At 36.1% G+C, this 18432-nt stretch overlaps 1 protein-coding gene and 1 pseudogene across 10 annotated transcripts in view; one reads left to right on the top strand and one right to left on the bottom strand.

Moving 5' to 3' along the window:
• LOC139966478 (uncharacterized) overlaps nt 1–18432 on the bottom strand; it is a 94392-nt gene that overhangs the window by 50070 nt on the left and 25890 nt on the right. The gene's annotated exons all lie outside the window — the stretch shown is intronic.
• On the top strand, nt 5550–5657 carry LOC139967133 (U2 spliceosomal RNA; annotated as a pseudogene).

Below are 18432 nucleotides of genomic sequence, written 5' to 3'. Positions count from 1 at the left end.
AGGAGATTTTAGGATTTTAAAATAATAGTGCAGTATAAATGCATACTGCTTTTGATAGAAATCTGGTAAAAGTTTGCTGTACACATATAAACTGTTTGCACAATTGATTATATTTCACAGCGATAAAGAAAAGTAGACAACACGTTTTGGAATTTTACTTTATCTGTGAACGTATTCACGATACGCACTAAATCCAATCGTTCCAATTTATATTTATTCCAATGATAGTGGTGTTTTCACAGCATGAAACAACACATGTAGCACTGGCCTAATACAATTTCACAGTTGGTTCGAACTCTGAACAATGTGGCTTAATTCAATTGTATCTATATGATTCTCTCAACTTAACGAGAGAGCAAGGTCGTTTGTAGATTTCTCTACGTGGATAGTGAAATATTTCACACACAGGTAGGTAGTCCAGAAATTAGAAATGATACCCTTAAAGCGCCAAATGAAGTTAGAATAATTAATTCAAGAAAATGTCAACAAAGAAAGAATAATCTGAAGCATGTCAATTTCCTGAGTGTCAGAAAAGTTTTAATTAATATTAATATTTTCAAGATTAATTTCTTGTGATATTAAAACAATGAGTTTGTCTGTGGAGCAAAGGCCACTTCTCAGTATGACTAAGTCATATGTGTATTAAAGCAGCATGGTTAGCTGGTTACTAAGCTGCATGGATAATATTCGACGTTTTTTTCTAATAGGGTTGTGAATGAGTGGAACGGTTTGCCTGAGAAAGTTGTACTTGCAAGTAGTGTCAATGGGTTTAAGAATGCTTTGGACAAGCACTTTAAAGCATTGTAATCGGGTCTGAGTGTTTATGTCTTCAGTTTATTCCCTCTCCTATAGGGTCCTTGATGGGGACTTGAGTGTCCCTCTTGATCCTTTTATTCTACTAAACTAAACTAACCTTACTGTGGCAACTTATGACTAGAAGTTAATTATTAAAGAAACTAGTAATGTTTAAATCAGCTTAATATGAACTATAGAAGTGATTGACATACATGTCTACCGTTGAGTAGCATGAGTCATCTTTCAAGAAAACAAACTTAAACAATGAAATGATATTTAGTAAATTTCCCCATATATGATAAACTTGCAATGATATAGGCTCATATTTTCAGTATTGAATTATCAAATGACGTCCACAAAATATTGTAGGAGAGCTAAATATCAGAGGAATCAGCCCTGAATGTATTCAGATTAAAACAATCAATACAAAACCAAATATTCTTTTTACGAAACAGAACAGCTTCACTGGTTTAAGTTTTATATAATTTCCGCATCTCTGATGTCTTGCTGCTTAGATGAACAATAAAAATGTATAGATGTCCTGCTAAGCCAAGAATTTTACCATTTTAGCCACCTGCTAAAAACTGCAAATTCTTAAAATAAATCTATTTGCTAAAATGAACTTCTCACTGACCTTATTTAATTTCCTGAACTACACATGTTTGTTACTGTACAGGCTTGTGAGAGTTAGCTAGCTGCAGCCCAGTAGCATTTATTGCATTAATAAACAGTACTACAGGGCTCATGTAAGGTACACATTGATCTATCATAGAGAGTTTTTTGACACAAGAATGGTTAACCGACTTGATACTGAATCATGTGCTGATGTTCTTACATGGAAAATGTAAATGCTACCTGTGTCTTTTCTTCTACAACAGTTGGCAAACGACAAAATGCACCGGCATTTAACCAGTAGATAACCCCAAATTTCTAGGCCAGTAAGACGTACATAAAATGTGAGGAAACATCTATAGAGAGAAAAAAATAGCTAATAAGTATTCTAGAAAAGTTACATCTACATTTCAATTGGCATTAGTTTCACTTTTGATGCCAACCGTTTGTAGATCATGATGATTGACACTAATGAAAGGCACTATAAACTAAATGTTAATTGCTAATTAAGAGGAAGCTGAAAGGATTGAAAGCGAAGAGAGAAACTAAGTTTCTTAAAACACAGTAAATTGAAACTGATGAAAGGCAATATAAACTAATTTATGTTAATGCGAATTAAGAGGAAGTTTGTAAGGATTGAAGGAAAAACAAGAAACTATACTTCTTAAAACACAATACAGTATGCAATAACTTTGATATGTTAGTAAATATTGAACAAAATCAGACAACTACACAAGAATGAAATATGATACACGCGGCAATGAGAAATTTACTTATTTGTCCCAGTAGCATGAGCTCCCTGCACATTCATACACACACACATACTGTACATACACGTGTTACTTAGTCTAATATATTTACAGTTAGTATTCAGCTGTGTCCTCACATATCAATTCCATGCACACAGACACACAAATACAACACCTGGAGTTTTTTTTTATTCATATTTTCATTTTGATGATCAATTTTCCTGACTTTTTCACTATTTTCAACACGGCTTACCAGATGGGAATACTCACAGAGCTAAAGCAGTACATATAAGGTGCTATGTATACTGAATGGAGTTCTATGGTTGACTAGAATCGCACAAAGGAGAACAATGGGTTATCAGTACATGTGTAACAATAAGGTAAACACACGCACATGCCTATCACCACACAATGCAATATATAATACTCTTGTCATACATGTAGGTTGAAGTGCACAGTCATATGATGCATGCATGCTATAAAAACAAATTTTACATAGCAGCTGGTCCAATATAGGATTTGTTTCATTGTACAATACGGCTGAATGACTGGTATAATGATACAGCCAACCCTTATAGGGTAATTTCATATCTAAGGGAGCAATATATCCAAACATAAGCTGAATTGATGTTCAATACAAATGTCATACAATCATTAATGAAGGTAATAGGAACATATTAACAGGCAAAGAGAGAGACTTGGATAGCTGATCAGAGTTTACAAGAAGCCAGTTCATGTTATCTCAATTGTAAAACAATGCACTAGGTACTTCATATAATCTTGGAGGCTTATAGAGATAGTTCTGGGGCCTCTTTGTCAAATTCATCAGATACTCACTTATGTTCGCTCCACTATATTAGAGAAATACTGAAATTGGAAAAGTGTCTCTGCTGTTTAATTTGTGGTTTTATTGATGCCAAACAAATGATACATGTATGTATACATCTTCAGAGATAATAAGGTAATTAGGCATAGATACATTGTAATTTAGCTCTTGGATCATGTATAAATTCTTGGATCAGGTATTAAGCCAGCCGAAGTGATCATACATGTCCCTCTAGATAATGCAAGAGAAAACCCATTTTGTTGTGTCTGCTTCTTGAACATTTAATTTCCAATTAATCTTCCGACTATGTACAATCTGGATTCTATTTGTCATCAGTTAAGGCGTTACCGACACATTCTTTGATTTCACAGTAAACCGTGCACGTGTCTTCCTTGATTCGTTATTACCCTCTGACTGTGTTAAGTATGGTTACTATACTCCTTTAAATGACATACCCTGCATGGATGGGAAGACTTAAATTCACAAGTCAAGGTAAAATGATTTACACAAGGGTCACCACTTCTTTGACAGCTTCAAAGGCCGAGTCCAATTTCTCTTTTAAAATTTCCTAACTGGAATGCTACTGTACCTACAGACACTACTCTACATACCAGAGTTGTATTTATACCAGAGTGTATGGAAGTTGACAAGAAAGTAATTGAAATCTATACAAACACTAGAAAGTTCAACATAAATAATAGTGAAAGGTTATGAATTCAAGAAGTAGATATTGGGTTGGAACCTAAGCACGGCTCAAGAGAGATATATTCCAATTGTGTTTTATCCTCAGCTAGACAGCTCAAGTACTGTACCAAAGAAGTATAAGTCAGGGAGGGAGCTGGCTTTATTCCAATCAAAAATTTCTTAGGTAGATTTGGAATACGGGCTTTCGTTTTTTTCTCTCTTCTGTGTTGTAACAACATATGAGTTGCCATCTTGCAGTACTGGTTAAGTTCATACTCGTTGGCCTCATGAATTTCTTCTTGTACCCATACAATCCTACTCTGGGTGTGACTGATAAGTACTAGCTATACTTGTAATCTTGTTTCGAGCCTTTACTCATACTGAGATTAGGAATTCTAATCAAGTACTAATACTGATAATGTAGTACTCATACTACAAAGTCTGATATACTGACACAGCTTGAGAGAAACTCAAGAGTTCTAAATGTGTCATACTGTGACATAGAACAAGCACAGAGCTACGTTCAATGAATTTATGGATCACTTGTCAATGCTTCTCCATACCTCCATCATCTTATGTTCAGAAGATACGATACTTTCAAGTGTTCAGTTATCAAGTTTTTGTACATATTTCTCTAAATAACGTACTTTTTTACATGCTTAATATAGCCATAGGAAAATATGATTAATCCTCAAATGTTTCAAACCACAATAGATTCTACTTAAAAGGAACAAGTATATAATTAAAGTGTGTGTATTAAAGTATCAGAAGTGTCAATGGCCTGGTACAGTAGGTGCTAACCCTCACCAGGCCCCTTCTTGCACTATTCATTTTTATGCTATTATTTATCCCATATTTTCTTGACTTCCTCAATATATCCCTACAGGGCCTCCTAATTGACCCAGGCCCTAGGGCTTTCATCCCCCTGACCCTCCTAAACCCCCCCTCCCCCTCTTGTCAGCTAGCCATGCATGCAGTGTGTGTCTACAGGTAGATAAGCATCTGTATAGTCTGTGAACAATGCAAACATTTACATGGGAAGTCATATAATGTCAGCAACAACAAAATATATATGGGCTAAATCAATTGTATGTAGATTTTGTGTAACTGGAGAGATTAAAGGTTTGAATACCACAAGCTTACTAGACATGATGACTAGTAATGTTAAGAGAGTTACAATAACTAACAGGAATATTATATGTATATCGTGACACCAAACAACTGTGCCTGACTTTAATGAACTTTCACCCAAAAAACAGCTACATGTGATTCTATCTACTAAGAAAGTGAAATCTGATATATATATATATATATAAGTGGAAGCAGAACCCTGCTAAAGCACCCCCTTCTAGTACTGGTAGATAATTCATCTCATGAAGGACTTTCAGTACTTGATGTTCAAGTTATAGAACTGAATAGCTGCATTCTAGATTATAGTAATACTCCACCCTCTCAAAAAAATAAATTAAATCCATCTTAAACTTCTTGGAATAGCTAAAGTATGGGTATAAGTTCTTTTTTATACCTGCAAAATCTATCTGATTCTTTTGAAAGATGAAGACAAGGACCATGAAGATATAACAGTGGGAGTGCATGTATAATCTGATTGTAAAATTAGCTCTGAGAGGATTAAAGGATTATTTTCACCCAGAGTCACAGCTCTAGATAAGAGCATTATCTGGCAGATATCCTTGCAAAAAGACATACTGTACAATGTAAGTCTGTCATTCGACATCTCTATGTAAGTAGTAGTTTGTACTGGGTATATATGGTATAATCCCCTACACTGTAGATGAGGAGTCTGCTATGATTAATCCTGCCACATACCCCAGTAGACTTAGTGTGCCTTGAATATAAGTATATACACCATATTGTGATCTCTTCTCGCTTCTCAGCCTTTTGGCTAAGATCATGTGTAGTATCTGTTCTGTTCCCTTTCGAGGGGAATGGTGATGCACACCTGACGATGATCACACAGTCACAGACCCGATGCAAGGGGACTGGGGTTAGAAGCGGATCAGTCATTCAGTAGTTTGGTTTTCGTGCCCAGGTTCTTTCCTGAGCGACTTTTTCTGAAAAAGTACCATATAGTGATCTAGAATATGTGTGGTACCGATATACTTAACATATTGGATTTTTTTAAAAATCAAAAACTTTAAACCCTATTCACATTGCATAATATCATATAAATACAATATATTTAGCAATATGAATGTCAATAAAACTGAGAGACATGTTTTAATTCAACATTATATAATATTCAAATAATAAAAAACACATACATGCAATCTCCATCCTACTTTGTTAGACTGACGGCTACTAGTATTAATTCATGAGCTGACAACATCCCCAGCTTTAAAGTTATAAATTTAATAATTTAATAAGTCTAGCTGTTTCTGCTCATGTTCTCCCCTGACTTTGATCTCTATAATCACTTTTTGTCTCCGGGATATTTTCAACCTTGAGAGTGAAATGTCACCCTGCACAAATAAACACAGTCTATGGTAACTGTCAGCAACAGGGGTGGATATATTCTTTAATTACCATTCACAAAGGTGTATATAAAATGGGGACATTTGTAATTTAATCTATCAGAGGTGTGGATATCCCTGTCTGCCAGCTTATTTTCTTGATTCTTGAGCACATATATCATCTATCTTGCCAATCTCACAGCCAAATACCTGACATTAATCCCTAACATCTCCTTCCCAAACAGTCAATCAATAAATTTCAGCTGGAAGGCACAGGAGCTGAAGACCAATGATGGATATAAAATAAAAGAGAAAAGCCAAGATAAGGATCTCTGGTCTATGACCTGAAAGCAGGTCGCAATTGTCATCATGATATCAATTCACACGCGCTGCTTTCTCTTGAAATGGGATGATGCCATTGGCAAACCGACCAACTATTTCACTGCAGCTGAAGTTTAGTGAATATAGTAACCAAAGAGTCAAAGGAATGATACAAATCTTTTTGTAAAGAGAAGAAAAGTTTTTTGAGGGACGTCAGAGTCAGGGTTTCAAACTTCCTTCGGCTACTCACTCAACCGAATGTAACTATATGCTCCATAGAAAGGAAATTGATAGCCAAAAAAAAATGTTTCAAGGGATGTAAAAAAAAAAAATACCCCAGTATGGTGATTATACACCGATGAATGAACAGCACGTAATGTGGAATCATTCAAAGCGAAAAGAAGACAAGAAAAATCTGACTTTTGCCCCCCACATTTCATGTGTATTAGCTAGAAAATCCAGAGCCTGACAAATGATCTACACCTCCCTTTTTGAACGCTTTATATTTTTCAAACTATTTCTTTTTTCTTACCAAAGGAACAGCCAGTCGCATGTACGGTAACAATGTGTTCCCAAGTCGAATGACGTTTTCTACAGAGTGGAGAACTGCTGTGACCTCTCAAAAAATATGGTCCCAAACAGCTAGACAATTCTGAGTCTAAATGGCATCTCCTGAGATGCAGTATATATAAATGGCAAATGCACATTAAAGGACATTTTCCTCCCCCATTTGAACTGTTCAAATATTAAATGCAAATACCCACATGTGTTATCCTACTTAACTGGCACATTGCTGATTAATTTGGCCTAGTTATTGAGATACGGAGTCCATGCAGCAAACTTCACATACATAGCCGGTTCAGTCACGTATGAAGTACTCTCTATACCCGCAGGCCGCAGGCAGAAGAAATCCAATGACGATGTCACCATTCTTCACAGACTAAACATAATATCATCATTTTTTAATAGATTCGGTAATATGGCATATTTATCTCCCGGGAATTCACAACTGCTGTATAATAAAGAAGATAGGGTGGGATGGTTCGTTGCATACAGGTACAGGTATATATAGTGTAATAAATACTATGCATGATGTCATCTATTCACATGTCTGCAGGTACAAATTTGTGATACCAGGCCTATTGTCTTATGTTTGCATTGTTGTAAAAATAGAACAGGTGTTTCCCACGAAATTCAACGACTTCACAGCTCAACATGTAACAACACAGACAGTATCCAATCGTACAGAAAACACAACCTATCTGGATGGACTTCTGCAGTTTAAATTATGGCATGATCATTTAAGACACTAGAGGCTGAAATCTGAATTCAGTTCTGGTGGTCAGTTCAAGGGTGTACAGTACAGTATATATAATTCTTACTAAGCTCTAGTAACAAATAGGAAACATTCACTACTGAAGCTATACATTTAAAGATTTACAATAAAGATAAAATAAAATATATTTGTATAAGTGTGACTACATAATAATGAGAATATTTTGTATTTATCTGGGGCACTCTGTGTGATGAAAGTTTGGAATGGAACCATTCCAATTCACTAAAGTTCTTACATTTGCTGGGGGATAATACTAGGCCAGAGAATCAGTTATAGATTGCCCATAGAGGAGAAGAGGAGAGAAAGAGAGGAGAGAGGGGGAAGGGGAGGGGGGATGGGGGGATTGAAGTAAAACTCAATCAGTTGATTTCATTTATACAATCAATTCATGTGGATACTGTAATCAAAATCGATACAACCAAAGAATTTGTCAATATAAATTTCTGCATTTCTCCCATTTAAACATATTTCTCACCTGTAGTACATATCTATAAATGCAGATGTGTGTTTCATTTCAACTTTGTTAAAGAATAGCTTCATCACCTTTTAATTTGGCACACAATCCCTTGACATTCTACAACTTCATACCTTCTTTTTTGATGAATTGTCAGAAGCGATCATTCCGAAATGGACGTCTGAATTTATAAAACATACAAGAGCATCAGATATCCCCTTACTGAATTGTAATTCAGCATGGACCTCATGAAAATGAATTTTAATGGTTATCTCTTATTGACGATGCCAATATTAATTTCCTGACATCTATGGTAATTTTCCATCACTCAGAGTCATTCAATGATTTAAGTTTAAACTCCCATCCTCAAAGGTGATTACACATCACCCCCAAACTTTTCATGTCTCCCGAGAAAGCCCCCCGCTGTAATTGAGCTTCCTTCGATCTCTTTCTTCTGCATTTTACGTCAGAGAAAGTTGCAAGTTTTGACATTAAATATGAAACCATCATCTTGAAATGCACACCATCCTAATCCCCTTGATGAAAAAAAATTGCCTTTGAGCTGACAGAATTTGCCCTGCCTACTCCATCCTTCTGTAAACTCTGAAAGGAGACGTTAAATATATGACTGAGTCACGAATTCCTGCCGGCCGTTCTCTGCGAGTCTCGTCTTTAATGAACAAACTCATTCTCGTGGCGCGCGCACACACATGCCACAAACACCTGACGAAAATGGCAATGCTGCAAGGATTCATGGAGGATATTGCAGAAAGATAAAAAAAAGAAGTTTGGTTCTAGTCCACTATTGCATGGAAAAATATGAAATTTCATATGAGTGCGTATTGATTTATCGACAGGTAAAAATGAGAACGCTCTCTCATGTAGACAAATATAATTAAGTAGTGCACTACTCTGTAGTCAATTTGGGAGAGTGCTATTAATAGAAATTGAGAACTCTTGAGTGATTTGCATACTATGTTGCTAAAATCAAATCATAAATGTTTCAGCTTTACATTCATCTGAAGATGACTGCTACTTGCACCAAATCTTTTGTATTATGAATTACAGGGCTGGACCGGGGGGATGGTAGGGGATGGGACGGAAGGAGACAGGTGGGGAAGGGATGGAAGGGAAAGGGGGTTGTAATCATAATCCTGAGTAGGCTCTGAGGACCTCTGCCCCTCATTGCCGAGGACTTAAGCCATCTCGGTGGCTACCTGGGGGCTCTTATCTAGCAGTGGCTTCTTTTTTCCTGTCTTAGAGGAGCCGGACTTTCTTTTCTTTTAGGCAGCTTTGTCCGTCAGCCAGGCACTGACCGAATCCCAGCGCTCCTGGGGCCAGTCCTGGCAAATCATGTCTGCGAGCATGTCTGCTTTTGCCTACATGGACTGCACTTGGGGCACAGATCATGCTTATTCCATATTAAAGTTTCTATGAGGTTTTGTTTTAATAACTTTTTCACCAACATTTAAAATGTAAACTTGATCTACTGTAGCTGTGGGTCTTTGTAATTATATGAAGTACAGTTCTTCTGTGAAATTGCTATCCTTTCATCAGAATACCTTTTGAGAATCTCCACAGGGTCTTGTGACTAGCTTGCTATGAGCTCATAGCAAACAATCATTCTCTAAATGAGCTCATAATTAATTCTTTTGATATCCTTACTACTACAATAATCTATAGTGCACAGATGGATAAATTTAAACAAATGCACTGCTAACCCACCATTGTTTAAAGTGGATATTTTCTTCAAAGAGAATATTATATAACTTACGTAAAATGTTATTTAACTCCGTAGTATCCACTAATCTGACACTGACTTCAATTATACTCATCAAATACTTCGGAATTCTAGCTTAGATATAGATATAACCCAAAATTTAATAAATTTTGATGGTGATAATTTTTGTCTGACGAGGAAGAAAGGTCAAGCATGAACAATGGCCAACCACCATGAAATGATTCAATTTGGATAATAAGCCAAAAGACAGCCAAGTGATCCACAGCGAGTAGAGAAAGAGAGAGAGAGGCAGAGACGAGATGGAATCAAGATCGATAGTACAACTAATACCGCCAAAACTTTGAGGAGGAGGAGGAGGAGAGAAGATGAAGAACACTAAAAGCTTCAGGACATCCCAGAAAATTTTAATCCAAAACAAAATAAGAATATGAGATAAACTGGTGTTGATACCCTGGGGCTGCTGCTGCCTTAGTACTTACTGTATGTGCCAGAAGACTATGACGTATAAGTATTGGTGGAGTGTGGAGTGTTTATTACACACTCATGTACGCTCATCTAGTGGAAGTGAAAAGAATACTTTTATCTGATATCATGTAGGTTTGTGTCTAAATTCATGGAAATATTGTTACTTTTTTAGTTTTTTTTTACACAATTGAGAGAATGTAAAAATCTGAACATAACCATGAAGAATACTATAAGTTTGACTGATAGAGAATTCACTGCTGATCCATTGACAATTTAAGCTCAAAGAGATTTATTTATACTGACTGATTGATTCAATGATAGATTAATTCATTTGCAAATGTTACGTTTCTTGGTTAATGTCAGTTTTGAGCAAACTTGGTAAACCAAATTGTAAGGTAAGGACAAAGTATTTGTGCACGTTGATTCGGATCGCTTGTAAAAATCATAATACATAAAATTCAAAACTAGCTGTTATACATGCAGGAATTATGGAAATCATTCTAGGTGATAGAAATAGCGAAAAAGAGCAACAGTTACGTCAAAATATAAATAGGTCAAAATATTTCAAATCTGATAGATAGTACTGTGTCTTAGAATGCAGTACTGCTCCACCGTGTATACACTGTATGCTGATCATATAGATATAGTACATGCATGCACCCTTAAACCTGTCAGAATGAAATGAACACTCTTATCATCACTATCACACGACTTGTAACTAGAATATAAACAAAACCAATTCCTCAAATATGCAGTGTTTAATTAAAACTAACATGCACACTACACATTGCTCTTTGGGAAAGACCCCCCCAATCATGCTTTCATTTTCGTTTTAGAGATTTTTTTTAAAACTCTTCCAGACAACTGAGCAATGTTGTCACACACTTTCAAGTTAAATGAACTGACACTTATGTGTCTAATTGATGGCTGATTGTAAAAATTGTCAAACATCAGATAAACATGACCGCAGCATGCAGTTGCACCGTACCCGCACCATTAAAATGCAGCTGTCGCACATGAACCGGGACTGGTGGAGTTAACCTCCTCCTACGTCTCGTGATGGTATTATAATGATTAACCATTTCATTTACAAACTGGAATAAAGCTGCATAGGCAGGCATTTAAGATGCCACAGCTGTAGAATTACAAATATTTACTAATCTCACCTATGGGGAACATCTTCTCCTGGTTAATGGCATCTGGGACCACATCAGGGAATGGTAAGAATGTCTAAGAATGTCTTACTGTGCGGTCACAAGCAAACATCATAATCATCATATATTTAGTAAACCTACACGATGCTCTTACCACAGAACTTGATGATTTACAATACAAACTGTTTAATCCAGTTGATTGTGTACAACAGATGGGTTCAGCTGTGGTCGACTTCATTAACGGGGCGATAATTTAGTTAATGGAGATCTCGCATCAGTGTTTTACATGGGACCTGCTGGAGGTATAAATACCGCAAGGGAAGCTTGAAGGTTCAAAGTCAAAAGTGAAAATGAAACAATTTAACTTCTTGTTACTCGGTCGGTTTTTAAGCTCTACTGGAAACAATCACTAACGAGTCTAAATTAAAAAGTGAAAGGCGGTTAACTAGATGACGTAAATGGCTGTGATTATCTGAGTAATTCAATTTGTTTCTTTTGCATACCTTACTCAGCATGCCTTGCTGTACTTCCGAAACTGGAACCTTTTTATTTATAATATGAACTTAGGCTAACAGCCAGAACACATCTTTCATTTTTCACTTTCCTTTACAAAACTGAAAGGTATGGCCAAATTTGTAACTAAAGTTAGAATCGTGATCAGTAAGACCACACAAGTTTAACTTAATTGGTGTTTTCAAATAAGGCTTTCCTAACGGCGGAATTAAAATTTTCCGTTATTTATATCAATTAGAGTTGTTCCTCACTGACTGCATTATAAACTTCAAAAAGATCTGTATCTGACTTGTCACTTTCAAGCTTTAAACTGTAACTCCAAGCTGATATCTTTGCTATTATTAATTTAATGTAATGCTAAGAGACAGTATTATTCTTTCTTAATGTAAGTAATACAGGCATCTAAGACTGGTAGGTTTATACAGTTCTATACAATGTATGGTATATATACTCTTTAACAATGTTCAAACAAATGCAACTAAACTTTTATCTTTTTTTGTTGACAGAACAACAAACTATCTGACCAAAATAAAAAAAATATTACTGATAAGACAGTACAATAGCAGAGTGGTCCTAACAATGTGTGAGTATTGTTTAGCACCTGGATACATTATTGTATTGTACAGTGTTATCAGGGAGTTGTAATGGAACAGAAAGGTTTATACATCCTACATGCACAAATGATGTACGGTAGCGGTTACCATCCATGGGCATTCGTAGGAATGTTGCTGATGCAGAAAAATAGCATAAAAAGCATTTTATATAAGAATCAAAGATGCAGAGGAAAGCAAATTTCGACCCCAAAATTACGTACATTACTAACAAATTAAACAACCACACTTCCGATTCCCTGGTGAACAAGCACGACGGCTCTTTTTTATGCATGCATGCAGGAAAGAACAGATCTGTATCAATCCCCTTTCACTTTACAACTATATTATCAATTAACTTTATCAAAGGTTTGCCAGTTTTTCTTCAAATTTCATTAAATAGAATCGTTTCTGAAATCCTTCAGAGTTTTGTGCAGATAAGAATTTTACTACTATACTAACAACATTCAGAAATGTTTTTTAATACCATTCTGTCCAAACTTAACCTGAGGTAAAAAAGTTAAAAAGTTGAAGGTTGACAGTCATAGTGTCAATGCAGGCAAGGTCTTCCCACACTTAACTTTACAACAGTTAACCCCTGGGCACTGGTAACTTATTTGTTACACACCCAATTGTCCCACAGTTCAAACAGCAATTCCCTAAAGTGTGCCACATTTATGTATGTTCCCCTGGGGGACTTCCCAATATAGTGTTGCCACAAACCATCACATACAAAGTACAAGTTACCTGGCAAGGTCCCCATTTATATACATAGGTCTTGATAAGGAGGGGCAATGAAGAAAGAGTACCTTGTGTAGGACCCAGTATAATGATCTGACTCTCAACCCTGCAATCCATAAATCCTTAGAAGTCCATTGCCCCTTTCCTATTTGACTGCATTTTCCTTCAAACTATTAACTATTTAAAGTCACAAATTCGAATAAGCTTCCAATGCCAATCTCAAAATTTAGAGACATCTTACAGGAGGTTTGAGGAACTAAACTTTATCTCATCTTTGTCCCTCCCATCTAAACAACCGGGCGGCTGAAAATCTTACCTTTATCAGTACCACATAATACTCAGATAGTCTGCTAGCTGTTATTGTGGAAATGAGGAATGCTAGCCAATAAAGTAACTACATTAATAACTAGGAGAGATTCTGAACACATCCAGGATGACACACTTATCACATCAAGTGTCTCTTCACAAGCTTCCAACCTTTGAATATTTCCATCACGCCAGTGTAAAGTCATACCTATAAATCAAAGGTGTTCCCCACTGCAACAGACTTGGAAGAAGCAATTTCGGTTTGACATTGAAAATAAATATGTTGTGCCATAACACCCACCACACTGATTGGGACAGAGATCTTCCATTAGATTCTGTGTCAGCTTAGAAAAGATATATCTTAGTTTTGGGAGAACCAAAGTGACCATGATGCATGACGTGAACTCGGAAAAGAACCGCAGCTATGGTTACGAGAGTATGAAAGTCTTTAGTGAATATGTGACCAGATGGCGCACACACCTACACACACAAAAGAATACAGAAACGCTTCAGAGGTTTGGTGTTCAATTCCAGACGTTGAACTTGTCGAGGACGTTAGAAACGATAAGAAACAATAAGAAACGGGACGATGAGTACGTCAGGGTTTCTGAGAAGTTTGCGTCAGGTAAGACGGATGTAAAACTGCGAGGATAAATCAAGCAGCTTCATCTCTACCGGAGGAAGAAGAGTGAGAGAGTAAAGCACAGTACGTCGTCGATGTGTCACGCAAATGAAAAGCAATTAAAAACAGTGTCTGAAAATATCATATATTGAATATAAATGTAATTACAGACACACATGTTTGGTTTTTAACCAATCGTGACGTAGTCAGTTAATAATTGAAGATACAATTTTTCCATGAAACATGCTGAAATGTCAACCAATGAGCTGTGAGAAGAGTGTTAGTTATATCTCCTTTTAGTGAATTATATACCTAGATGTAGGGTTTAAAACAGTTCAAAATGTCCCACAAACTGAAAGATCCCTGTGGCAAATCTATATGCAAACTATAGCCCGATTCCCATCGTTGAAAACGTAAGATGGATCTGATACTGCAGGGGATGATCAACCCCATAGTGTCAACACTCTTATACTCAGGATTGCATCCCGCAGTCTCAATAAAGTACCTGACAAAATACATTTTTTAATTTCTTGGGCATGCTTTATTTTGTTCTGTATAATCTTGCTCTCAGCTGGTCTAACTTTAGTGCAGGTCCGTAATATGGTTGTAAAAAGTTGCTTGATTCATTTGTTTCGTATATAAATCATCAAATTTTCTGTACACACATACTACAGTTTCAGTACTAATGTACGATAGGTAAAGCCATCAGAATATTCCCAGATATAGTACTTCTACTGTACATGCTTGGCAAGCTGTAATATTAAACAAGGACTATAAATAGCTCCAGAATAAACTAAATTGCTGCTCGAATTAGTTATTAATATTATTACAAGGACTCTGAATAAATAAAACAGTATGTAAAACAACTTTAATAATGAAACAAGGAAATACTGTAAGTACCAATAACAAGTTAAAACAGAACATATGTGCTGTAAACGTACGTGTCACATCTTTATACGTGAATACGTTTATCGTACGACATCGTTCAAGGAATGCTGCTTCTAAATTTATACGATGGATATCAAGTGAGCTGTTTTAGAGCTTCACGATCATGGAGAGAATAGTACTTACTGTAAGTGTCTCCACTAAACACACAGCGGCATTAAAATATTTGGGTACATATTAGTTTCAATTTCGTTTTAAACCAAGGTCACTTTTAAATTTTCCATTATTTGGGAGAAAAGTTTTTGGTTCATTATCTCGGTTAAAGCTCATGAATGTTTATTAACCATGGCCATGTAGCAATAACAAAGCTTGCTGAATTGGCTGAAAAACGAAAGTCATTATTCGAGCTGGATTCACACCATTTGTGAAGAACAATGCCTGCAATAAGTTCAAGTCACAAGTTAAAACAGGACATGTCACATACATGATGTACAGGTATATACATGTGTCTTAATTTAACATATACTGTATAGTGTCACAATTTCTTTCAACAGATATTGCTATTAAATTAAATAATCTCATTGCAACCGTATCTCAAACTTAGGAGACTTAGCTAACTAAACACCACAGGTTACTTGATGAGTAGGAATTGGATTCATTGCATATAAAACTGACAGCGATGTATTGTTACGGACATAATGATATTTGACAAAGACAATGAAATATAATGAAAATGAAAATACAATGAAAATGGCATAGGCGCCTTGATGGAAAAAAAGAATACATCTTAGGACGCTGGATGCTTGGATGGAAAAAGACACTTTAAAGGACTTAGAGTATAGATTACTTTGTAAATCTTAATCAAGATTATGGTCATAAGTTATCATTAAAATTACTATGGTGATTAAGGAGAGAGAAAAATAAAGCAGTTTTTATGAAAATTCAAGTATTGTATCTGTCTGGAACAATTGCAATTTGATATTGGAATGAGAAGGGCAGTGACCGGAGGGGCCGGTTATACAGGGCGCACAGTGTTAAAAGGCTACTAGTGCATTCTAAGCATGGTAGAACGAGGTGCTAAGGTTGTGAGGAGACAGGAAAGCGAGGCGCGCAGTAAATGTGTATGGTTAGTTCACACAGGAATACTAAATATTTAAATTCAGCTTGTATAGTATTACTGACCAGTATTGACCTTACTTATCTAATATACTTAACACTTCAATGGAATTGTACTACACCTTCTTTATCTGTTTCGGTAACAATAGGGCTTTGTGCAAAGTGACTGACCCCAAACAATACAACACAAAAAATCTATATATTTGCTTTAACTTGCTATTCTGATTTGTTTAACAAGCAAATTTGTAGTAAGGATAATATGACTTTTGAACTCTTCTGATGACAGGTTTTGCAAGGATTTGGTTAGATAAATAATTGTATCCATCCAGGGTAGAAATAACTGCTTTGGAAAGAGGAGGACCTTGTTAAACATTAAATTACTGCAGCACTGGGTTGCATAGCTGTCAATTTTGCAGACCGTTAAAATCCTTCTCGTTCCACTGATCAGGTACATGTGTACATGATTTTAGTCTGTTTCAGAACAAAATTTGAGAGAATATTTCATAGCTTCCTACTGTCAGTATGACCCTGACATTGAACTGATTCTAGTAATTAACAAATTCTTCAACCCTCGTCAGGGGAGAGATCGAATCCACCGCTCAGGGTAAAGAAAAAATAATGTCTGAATGCTCAGGGATCACACAGACCTGGGATCATTTTACAAGAGAACTTATATATATTCAGTTCCACATGTGTATTTACCACTAGTTATTCATTTTGTACATATAGCAGCACTGCAGGTACAATAGTTACAAACTCAATGCTGGAAGCATTCACTTTCTACAGTAGACTCTTTGTGTTCATAATTTTGCTGTCAATCTTTGGGAGGTTTTTTGTCATACGGTTCTCCGGCACATTTCTTGCCAACTTTTCCAGGAATATGAACAAACTTGACTGCGCATCGTGCAATTTCGATCAGATTGTAGAGAGGGAGGGACAGTGTGTGATCAATAGATTTATGATCTTGAACTGTAACGCATGGCTCAGCTACATCTAGTTGTATAGAGACCTAGTACATCAAAGTATACAGTACAAAATTAGCGAAACAGGCGTTTCTTGTTCAACGTCACGTAATAAAGATGATTTTATTGGTTGATTTTAAATATGAATATGAAAGGTGTGGTGTGGTGTTCATGCGAAAAATTTTAGTTTGGGCCAATTTTGGTCAATTACAGTACAAAATTAGCGAAACGGGAGTTTCTTGTTCAACGTCACGTAATAAAGATGATTTTGTTGGTCGATTTAAAATATGAATACGAAAGGTGTGGTGTTCAGGCACAAAATTTTGTTTGGGCCAATTTTGGTCATAATTTACAAAACGGTTAATTACTCCTTACTTCTAGGGTTTGCCGAGTAAACATTCTATCACAGTAAGCTCTCTTTCATCAATCCCTAGTTGCTGATATTTAAATGACAATGGAATGTTAAAAACTTCCAGATAAATGCAATATGGACCTTTAAAAGTACCCCAAATTCCAACCACCACTTCTGCATGGCTTCTCCTAGTTACTAGCCAGGTTATTCTTTTGTGTTGTTGTGTAGACCTGACATTCCAATCCTTCACACAGAGACAAGTCAACCAGACATGTTCATTCCATACCAAAGGATACATCTATCTATCTATCTATCTAGTAACCACTTAAGTTTAATATACAGTACAGTATGTGTCTAATGCAGTAAAAGTGAAGCTCCAGGCATCTGTGGGTATGATACGCTCACTCAATCTTCCACATAATTAGAGTTGTTCAATGTTCATAATTAGCAAAGCCTGTTCAGTGTTTCAAGCTGGGACATGTACCATGTGCAGTTAGTAGAAGTAGTATATATACCTGCATAATATGCTCTCCAACTTGATAACTTTTCTGTGAAACGAGAATGGTGTTTCTGACGCAATTTCAAAATTTATGATGGCAAAGAATGACACAATGATGTCAGTATCAGACGATCATAAACATAATCCTCTTGAACAAGTTCAAGTGGTAGTTTTCCGCATGTTGCAAAATGAGTAACAACATAAATGTTAGATATTATTACTCAGTTTTTGAACAATG

The sequence above is a fragment of the Apostichopus japonicus genome, chromosome 4 (genome assembly GCF_037975245.1).
Source record: "Apostichopus japonicus isolate 1M-3 chromosome 4, ASM3797524v1, whole genome shotgun sequence".
NCBI classification, from domain to species: domain Eukaryota; kingdom Metazoa; phylum Echinodermata; class Holothuroidea; order Aspidochirotida; family Stichopodidae; genus Apostichopus; species Apostichopus japonicus.
This window is presented reverse-complemented; position numbering and strand designations above follow the sequence as displayed.